Raw genomic sequence first — 10240 nt, 5'->3', positions numbered from 1 at the left:
CCCCCCCCCCCCAAAAAAATAGACCTCCAGAAGACTTTCCCTTAATTCACCCCTATGATCGGGAACTCAAGCATTCCTCCCCCACCCTCCACATCCTGGTGGATGAGACAAGGGAAGAGCGGAATCAACATGTCTGATGATTATTGCCTCCTTTTAGCTCCTAAAAATGACACCCCCGGCCTTCTTACTACATGGGGCACGATTTGTTTTCTTTACCAATTAATGCATTTAAATGATCTTGGAGGGGAGGGGGGGAAGAAGAAAGGAAGGAAAGGGGAATCTCCCTACCTTGGTTTGTAGAAGCAGAACCTCTAGATGGACAGATTAAGGGAGTGAGCATGTTGGGAATATCCAGTCTCCTCTTCTTGCTTGCATATCCACATAAGAAGAATAAGGGTCGGGGGACAAGCAGGTGGAAAGACAAAGGAAAAAAAATCCTATTTGGCAGTAAAAAAAAAAATCTGGAAATCTCGTGTCTTCGAGCGGTGCAAATGGAAAAGGAGAAGAGCTTCGCTTCAGAGAGTGCGGCAAGGATCGTAAAATGCAGGCTCCCCAGCAAGCATTCCTCGTGCCTATTTCTGTATGTATCTATATATTAAAAAAAAAGAAGAAATAGATTCTTATCATGACTCTTTTCCCGGAGCCCTAGTGGAGAAGATGGTGTTTGGAGCAACTGGAGGTCGGTGCCAGTCCTCTGTGAAGCATGATTATTCCCAAAGCGTCCCCCTCCTGGAGGGGAAAAAAATGCATCAATATTTGATGAGAGGGGGCTGAGGGCGACCAAACCCGCTCCCCAAGAAAGACATGAAGAGGGCTGGAAGAACGAGAGGCAAAACGCATTTCCCAACAGCGCACACGAGCGGAATCAAAAAACAGCTGGCACGAGTCTATAAATAACTCGGGTACGGTCTGGCTCTCCCATTCCTGGGCTCAGCACGGCTACGAGCCGGGAGAAGGAGCGAGTCGCCGGGAGAGCGCGGCCCCCCCGCCCCCGTACACACGTACCGAGTCGCACCCACCCCTCGCAACGAGCACTTAACTAGCGGAGCGAGTGCCGCTCCCACCCCCATCTGCATTGCTGCTGACACGTCTGTCCGTGTCTTCCCACCCCCTCCCCTCCTCTCCCCTCCCCTCCCACCCCTCTTTCGGCCTCAACGGGGCTGTGCTGGTGGAGGGACCAGGCGGCAGATCTGGGCTTTGCTGGGGGGGACCGGGCTGGGCTCCTCCACCTGCGGCGTGTCTGGGGCGGGGGTTGCACCGTGCACCGCCCGGCCCCGTGGAGCCAGCGGCGACTCCCAACGGCGCCTTAATAAGGCGGGGGGGCGGGAAGGGAGCATTTGTTTGAGTGAACTCCCAGGTATTCTCCCCCCCTGCCCTTGCACAAGAGCCATCCCCATCCTCTTCCTCCTCCGGGCGGCTGTCTGCCCGAGACACGTACCTACGAGCCCCGCTTCCACAATGCTCAATGCTCGGGGCTGGCTCTTTCCCGCCCGTCTCCTGCAAAGCCGGGCGCCCAGGCGCCTCGGGCATTTTGAACTTCCCCAGGCTCACGCGGGATCTTCTGGGCAGGTGGTTAGATCAGAGGTATCGGGGTCGGATCCCCCCCTTCCCACAACTCCCTCCCCAATACACCCCCCCCGGGGGGCTCGCAAAAGGCGGCAAATCAGATGCAGCCCGGGGGCTCCAACACGGAGGGAGCGAGCAGGGAGCCTGGGCTGCCCCCGCCCCTTGGTGGCGTTGCAGGGGCATTGCCAGTCACGGGCAGCCGGGAGGGAGGGGCAGGGGCGCGAGGAAGCGGCGGAGGCGCTGGCACAGGCAGCTCCCACGTCACGCGCGGGAGCAGGGGGAGGCTTATCCCGGAGCCACGGCGCCTCCTGCCGGCCAGAGGCGGACACAGCAGAGCCCCGGGGGCGCGTGTCCTGCCCCAAGCCGCGGGCAGCCGACGCGCCTGGGCCGGAGAGGAGGGGGCGGCGAAATGACCCCCTACTCCGCTGCAGGGCCGGGCACGTGTCCGCGGGGCAAACGCCGCCCTTTCCCCTGCCTGGCGAGGGCACCTCGTGCTGGAAGAGGAGGGAGGGAGGGAGGCGCTGGGTTTGCGCGGGAAAGGAAGCGAGAGGCGCCGCCTCAGAGAGCCGGCTTCGTGGCTCCTCAGCTGCAGCTTAGGGAGCGCACAGCCCCCGCTTGGCATCCACCCAGCAAGGAAGCCCCGCTCCCTAAGGCTTTCCTTGGGCCAACCATTAGGTGAACTAAGGTGACAAAATTGGGGGGGGGGGCACCAAAATGATACACAGAACAAAATAACAGGAACATCATTCCGCATAACAGCCCTGGCCGGCTGCGGCTCCACCTTGGACCCACTCTGCCCCCAACCCTGCTAGTGCCCTTCACTCCCTGCCCCCAGGCCAGTGGTGCCCCTCACTTCGGGCCAGCAGACCCAAGGCCAGCATTGGGACTGCAGGCACTGGCAACACATAGGGGATGCATGTGCCCCCCTGAGAGCCCCACTCCCCGCTTAGGGCACTGGCTGGGTAGTGGGAGTACCGGATATAGCACCACGGCCGCTTCTGGGAACACCGCAGCAGCTTCCCAGTTGGTGAATTTTGCCACAGGGGGGACCCCTTCCCCACTGGTTGGCAAGATTGGCCACAGGGGGGCTCCCCCAGTCGCTGACTGGTCACTGGGGGGCATGTGTCCCCCCGACTAAGGTGGCACCAGTCGCCCATGACTGCAGAGGCCAGTCTCCAGGCTGCTCTCCCCACCAAGCCATAAAAGTTCATTCTAGACTTCTTATTTTCCTCTATATTGGAAGTGGTGGGGGCACTGAAGTACACAGTTTGCCTAGGGTGCCAATTACCCTTGGACCAGCCCTGGACAGCAGGCATCTTTAGAAGGCCATCCCCTGGTTAGCTAAGTCACAGGAGACTTGCCCTGGGCAAGGGGCCGGGAGCTCCAGGGGGCTAGCTTTCACTAATACTTTAGAGGCCACTTCCCTAATGCTTTCAGGCATGCCAACAAGAAAGTTGGTTGGCCTAAATCTAATCCCAGCCCAGGATTGTTGGTTTTACTAAGTGCAGTAGCTGAAAGCACCTCAGCAGAGGCCTGAAGCAAGTCAATGAAGGGGACTACTGGGGGCTGGTCCTGCTTTGAGCAGGGGGTTGGCCTAGATGACCTCCTGAGGTCCCTTCTAACCCTCACTTCCTATGATTCTATGACTGGGGGGCACAATGTGGACTGCTACCTATCGGTATTAACACCTAGACTGATTTGTCCTCCATTACTTATGCAGAAAGCCCATCCCACTGTTGGTGTTGGCCCTATGAAAAAAGTAAGCAGGATCTGGCGCAAAGAGAGAAAAACAAGATGAGATAAAATATCTAAGAGTACATAAGTGTCCAATCAACTGCTCTTTATTTTTACATAAAGACACACCTTAAAACTGAAAGGCAAGTGATACAGTGACGCAGTTTTAGCCAACATATAATTTATCTGTTGAACTTCGAGATGCAAAATGGATAGTTAAGGGGGGAAAAAAACAGTAAAAGTTTCAGTAAAGGCATGTATGAATCAGAGTAACATCTGCAATGATATTTGCCAAGATAGAGATATTAAAGGTTATCAGTCTTCATAATTCTAGGCTTAAAACAGCTCATCAGCTCCAGATCAGATAATAATCTTTCCATAGTAGACAACTGCATTATTAGATTAAGTATGGTGTTTTATACCATCCCCTAGCCTTGACCACTTTTAGAGTTAGTGGGCAAGTTGGACAACTGGTTGGTTCCATCACAATTAATTTGTTCTGAATACTCTTAAGAGTCTAATCCCCATCTCTGCACCTTGAATTTCTCAGAAAGTTTGTGGCAGTGAAATCCTTGTCAAAATCCATTCTTCCCTACAATGCACATCCTTTGTAAAAATGACACAGCCATAAGTCACTAGCCCTCCACAAGCTACATATTTCTCTTCCCATTTTCTCTGTTTTGGCCTTACTGTCTGCATTCTAAGACTGTGTACAGGGTGAGTTAGCTCAAAAGAAATCTGTGTCTTCCATTTTGTTGTAATATGCTACTATTTCTTTTATTTAACTAAACCATGAAGACCAAGATTTCCAAAGTGACTAGAGATTTTGGTACATTTTTACAGGTTCTGATTTTCAGAAGGTTGATGCTCAGCACTTTCTAATAAGAAAATCAGGACCATTAAGGTGTCTAAAGGTGGTACCCCCTTGATTGGGTATTCAAAACTACTAGTCACTTTGGAAATCTTAACCTAAAGATAGCATTAGATATTTAAGCCTTAGATTGTCCTCCCCATGCCTTTTTAATAGAGTATTCTGAAAAACTGTACAGGAAGTTTCAGCATTATAAAAACCTAAACAAAACAGCATTGTCAGTCCACAAGAAAGAGTAACTGGCTTATTTTGTTTTACTGACCAAAAGGGGAAAAAACCCATACAATTGTGAAGAAAAACACTTAACATGGAAAATAAGTTAATTTTAAAAAATCTCTTGAAGTAAAACAAATAAATACATTAGTTGCAAGGCAGAGGGGCCTTTATATTTTTTTAAAAATTCATGTTTTGCACAGAGTTTAGGGAGATATTATTCCTGCTCCGTTATGGTAAAGTGCAAGCCATAAGCACTTGTAACTACAATGTCATGGCAGCAGAGACATGCTCCATCACAACACCCCCCTGGAGACACGGAACCTGTAGCAATGAGAAAGGACTTACAATTCACACAAAGTGCAGCAGAAAAACATGTTAGAAACCCTGTTGGCTTCAAGCTCTACATAAATAATAGAGCTCTGTCTGTTCAGAGCCACCCTGTTTACCAACATCACCCCCAAGGATAGCATGGCTAACTCCAGCAGTAGCCAAGTAGTTCACAGGTATACCCAGGACTGGGTGAGATTTTTGTGCTGCTAAAGAACACTTCCCTGGCATTACACCAGCTGGAACTATTTATATATATAGTTTGTTAACTATCATCCAACAGCTATCCCTTTTTAGTCTCTACTGACAACACCACCATTTTCCTATCATTCAATCCCATTACCTAGGCATTATTTTCAATTCAGACCTCTCCCAGGCCTTACAAATTATGTCTAGACTTGCCAACCTTTCTGCTGAAGAACTGAAGGTTCGTCTACCTGGATAGTTTACATGAACATACTGATGAAAAGAGCTGTGTCCACATAAAGTGAGAGATTGCTCTGGAGAAGAGTTCACTTCTTTTGGAATCAGGATTAAATTTTAGTCAGAAAAAGATGCCTCAGAGATTTTCATGTGGACACACCTGCGCTTCAAAGTATTTGGTGGCCCTCCAGCTGCCTTCCTACGGTTTTACAGACCTCACCTGACAGGCCATTGTTTACCTGTGTGATCTCTACTGCTCTGGGCTCATGGTGAATGGAAACTACTTCCTGTTTAAACACTAACATGTGCTAGGTACTACCTGTTTAGGATTGCATGCCTTAGGAACCAACTTAATCAAGGGTTAAGGATAAAAAGCCACACCTCCAATAGTGTTCTAATTACTTGTCCGTGTTGCAAAGTACTGAAGAGGGCATTGGCCCAAGGCCCCAATCTAAACCCACACTGTCTCCCAGATGTGCAACAGACCAGAGGACATCAGAGAGAGCAGGCCTGACAATTATGCCAGACAGTCAGGGGTTCTTCACTTTGCAGACCAACCAAGATCCCACATAGATAGGCCTGGCACCTAAGGCCTCCATTCCATTGCCTTCATAGGAAAAGCTCCAAACAGTCCCTTATACTCTGGACTATGCCTTTATGGTAAACTTTCTATCCCCAATGGCAGCACCCTCAAGCACATGGTGTAGCACTGGGCAGGCTGCCTCTTAAACTGGAGGCCTTACAGCCAGGACCATGCAAACAGGCTAAATGGTGCCAGACCTCACGAGGAGGCAACCTGCCTGGAAAAGCACAGCGTACTTGAGTGCACTGCTGCCTAGGCCTAGGTACAGGCAGTCAAAAACCCCAAGGCTGAATCAATTCGGTCTTTGCAGATTAGTCTAAACTGCACAGATTAAATTGAAACAGAAGTGAACACACATTTACCTTTGATTCAGGAAGTACAGCCACATGCCTGCAGCAACTCAAGCCAGAAGCCAGGGACTTTAGAGCAGGGCTCTCTGGCTGTGTGTTCACTTCCTCTTCCTGCTGCCCCCAAGCTTTCTGGGATTTGCAGTCCAGAATTACAACAGCAAGACTCTGCAGGGTTGCTCATTGCTTTCTCTTCCCGCTTCTAGGTGCCTCTGGGATTTGTGGTCCATTGTGTAGCTAGCAGTAAGTTTAAGCAGGGGAAGGGGTGTTTAGCAACCCCCCAGCCCCAGACCACAGCTGGGGTTTGCCAGAAGGGGGGCAGCCCCCCCGCAGACTGGGCTGCATCCCCAGCCAGGCTGCCCCCCACCATCAGCCAGCCCTCACTGCTCCAGCTAGGGAACAGAGAGGCAGGGCCAGATCTGCTCTCGGGAGCAGACAGCCCAGCCCAGGGCTGGCAAGCATGCTGGGGGACTGTGATTTAACTTGAACAAAGAAGGGGTCTGAAACAGAAGTTTCATAAACCCGTTTGACCCAAATCAGTTAGGTCTGATACTACATTCAATCAGGTTTATCTTAAACCTGTTTCAGCCATTTTGAAACTGGTTTGTGTGCACTGAGCTTCTGTTCTGTTACAGGTTCAAACCAGTTTCTGATCATTTAAACAGGTTTATGTGTAACTTCTGTCCCTAGCCCAAGAGAGCAAGTTGACCATAGCAAGTTTAACATAGCCTCAATATGCAAGAGTACTACAAAGGAGAATAGCAAGCATCATTGCTTTTCATTTAACTGATACGTTTTGGTTTCCCTAGCCATCCATACAGCTAAAACTATCATCTCAGATCTCAGTTACTGAAAGCTCCTGTTAACTGCTAAACGTCTTTACGAGGGTCAGTGTGACCCAGGAGATCCTATCCAATCAGAGGATCAATTTTATGTCACGCTTAATATAGGAAGTATGTGACTTACTCAAAGACTATTTGGACCTCTGCCTACCATCTGCAGGCTGCTACTCTGTTCACACATCATAGCTAAACTCTGAGAAGGAAAGTGGTAGAATTTATCACTTCAGCCTCCTGCTATTAAGACCAGCTGCCCGCACCCTCCATTCCCTTATCTGCTGTGGAGGAGATATTCCCATCATCCGCTCGATTTTCTCCCTTCAAACTCCAGTACTACAGACAACTAACTTCAGAGTATCCTGGTTTTGGGTAGGAAGTTTGGAAGGAACAGACTCCTGAAGCAGAGAACATTAAACACTATATGTTGAAACTCAGAGACTTACAATGCTGAGTAACTCCAACAAGGAGAAGCTGGCACAGAAACCAACTTATAGTAAGGGGGCAGTTGTGTGTGCCTAGACACGGGGACTTAGTACTCCTAATACTCCCCAGTGCAGATTACAAAGTGCTGGCCAGGTCAGGGACTTAATGCAATGATATATCAATCAGGGTGGATTTCTTACCTAGTAAGAAAAGGACACTAAATAAGGAAGAGACACACAGGTCATTCTGGGATGACTCAGAATGATGTGCTTGTTATGTTTATCTGACAGAGCTGGAGTTGAGACCAACAGCATCCACCTCCCATATGCTCTAGCCCTTGAAGCTAGACGAGAACTCCTATCCTGTTAGCTAGCAGCAGCACCACAGCTAATGGACACCTTCCCTGCAGGGGTTTTGTCCCCAGTGAACCAGACCCAACACTGTAAAGGGTGACTTCCCTCTCAGCTTGCCCCTGATGGCTGTGCTTCTGGTACTCCAGTTACCTGCTGCTCCAAACCTTGCTGTGGTCTGCCTCTTCCATGATACAGCACACTGACAAGGTCACTTTGAGGGGAATGCCATGCCACCAGCACCTATGCCACTTTTGACTTGTCTTTGCTCAAACACTGTTTAGGCTGAGCACTCATTCCATGGGAGTCCTGGTGTACAGAGAGCAAATTCAGTTTCACCGACTGGAAAACTGATGACGTGTCCATTTCAGCTATCCCCCCAAATAATTCTGGGCACTAGGATATAACAAGAGACTGTCCAGGTAAAATAGAGGCATATGGTAAGCTTTCCTTTGTAGCAGTGCCCTGTAAGGCAACATTATCTATCTGAAAATTAAAGCGTGTCTTAACCAAAAATGTCACAATTTATGCTCAAGACTTCTGTAGCTGAAATAGAGGAAAAATAACAAAATCATTTTCAATTGGGTTTGTACTTTTGACTCTAGGCTCTCAGTTTCACTAACATCCACTTCAACATGAAAGTGAAAATATTTCTAAAAAGGAAAAAAAAAAGGCCTTTTTTTAAACCATAAAAATAAGTTGGTGGGTACTTACCTCATGTTTATGGAATGGACATGATTTCAACTTCACAATATCACTTTTTAAGTGATCTGTAGATCCACAACAGATAGGCACAGCAGTCTGGGGAACTTAGCTCTCAAAAGCAGCATCGTCTTATAATAACTAGTAATTATCATCAGACTTAGTATTGTACATCATCAAAGCACCATGCAAACGTTAGCCAGTTATGTAATCCAATCTGGAATGCCACTGAAAAATGCAGAAGGCCAAAGGCCTGTTTTATTCAGGTCTAAAGAAGAGGTGTTTCTTCTCCCTGGCCAGGTTCCAATGATCACTGTACTTTAGTTAAATTATGGCTTGGTTCTGAAAAGCATCTGTTTAATCTTAATACGTTACGTTTCTTTGTTAAACTGTAGCCCTAGCTGTAGGCAGTCATTCTCTTTTTCTTTCCCACTCTTACAGAACAATCAAATGACTTGATTTTTCTAAAATCAAGTTTCTGCTGGATAAAAACCTTATTAGCACTCTCCAAATGGTAGTGATGGCACTTTTTCTTCTCTTCACTGGAGGGACTGGGAAATAGCCTGGGTGAAATGATTTTATGATTTAAATTAAACCAGGAAACTGCTTTTAATAAGAATGAGGTACAGCTTCAACTGCCTCACCTTGATCAACAGCTAAACAAGAGTCTTTTCATAAAAGCCCTTCCATGTCACCCATTTTCTTCACAGGGCGCACACAGCCAGGAAGACTTTATATTAGAAAGCTATTCTTAAATATAGTATTCCAATAGAGGATCCATCAGAGCATTCAAAACTAAATTAAAATCCCAGAGAGGAATAAGGGATTTAATTGTAGGATTAAAGCTGTGAAGTTGCTCCCAGGCAATAAATTACCATTGGACAAGAACCAACATACCACTTATCTAGTTTACTGCTGGAGCTACAGAGGACTGCTGCACATACCCTGAGGGTACTGATACCAAAGTCTTACCTAGCCAGTCTTGTCATAAAAAAAAGTGACATTTCAGCTACATATGTTCCAAGATACTTTGGGCTAGATCTTTCTCCACTTAATAAGTGCCTAACGGAATTAGACTCCTAAGTGTGATCCTCAAGTTCCTGAAAATCTGTTAAACCAAAAGATGATTGGTCCCTTTTGCTCACTGCTTTTTGTGACGGATTCATGAAGATAGTGGTAAGATAAGGGTGAGTTACAAAGGCAGGTGTACTGATGGAGTTTCAGGGACACAAGCCGAGTGGAGCAGGATTGCACTTAGATATCTAAATCAACTTATGTATCCAGTAGGTGGAGTATGATCTAACCTTTCTTTTCCATGAACCAAAAATGTAGATCAGGGCTGTCCAACTTCTAAGCCCCCAGGCAGGCTTAGAAGCCACTAGAGGGGGCCACACCAGGCAAGGCATGGGCCTCACTGCTGCATTAGGTGCCTGTTGCAGGGCACTCAGGTGCCCTGCGCCTGAGAGCAGAAACAGCTCGGGAGAGACCCCTAATGGCAAGAAGGGGGAGGCCCGGCTGCCAGTTACCAGGGCAGCCAGAGTCACAGGTGCTGGTTGCTAGGACAACCGCTGGGGAGCCAGCTGACAGGAAGGGGCAGGGCCTGGCCTTTCTTAAGCCCCAGGCGTGAGGCCAGGAGGTCAGTTCCCCTCTGGTGGCCAAGGGAGGAGGAGCTCAGCCAGTGCAGACAGAGGGGAGAAGCCTGACTGTATGAGCATCCCCTGATTGCTGCTATGGGTTGAAGTATTTCCCGGTAGGGATTGACTGTTGTTTGGCCGGACAGTTTAGCTTTTTATGTTATAGCCCAGGGGCTTTGTGTTTTTGTGTTTGCTGTTTTGACTGGAGGACCAGGTGAGGCTATT

General features: G+C 48.3%; 1 protein-coding gene across 1 annotated transcript in view; it reads right to left on the bottom strand.

Annotated features, from left to right (window-relative positions):
- GRIN2B (glutamate ionotropic receptor NMDA type subunit 2B) overlaps positions 1-1062 on the bottom strand; it is a 388000-nt gene extending 386938 nt beyond the window's left edge. The window contains exon 1 of the mRNA XM_019514920.1: positions 289-1062. The gene's annotated coding sequence lies outside the window, so the exon portion shown is untranslated. The remainder of the gene's footprint in view (positions 1-288) is intronic.
- Positions 1063-10240: the final 9178 nt, after the last annotated feature.

This window comes from Gavialis gangeticus, unplaced genomic scaffold (genome assembly GCF_001723915.1).
Source record: "Gavialis gangeticus isolate Ggan-Ray unplaced genomic scaffold, GavGan_comp1, whole genome shotgun sequence".
Taxonomy (NCBI): Eukaryota; Metazoa; Chordata; order Crocodylia; family Gavialidae; genus Gavialis; species Gavialis gangeticus.
Note: the sequence above shows the minus strand (reverse complement) of the source record. Positions and strands in the feature narration are given on the sequence as shown.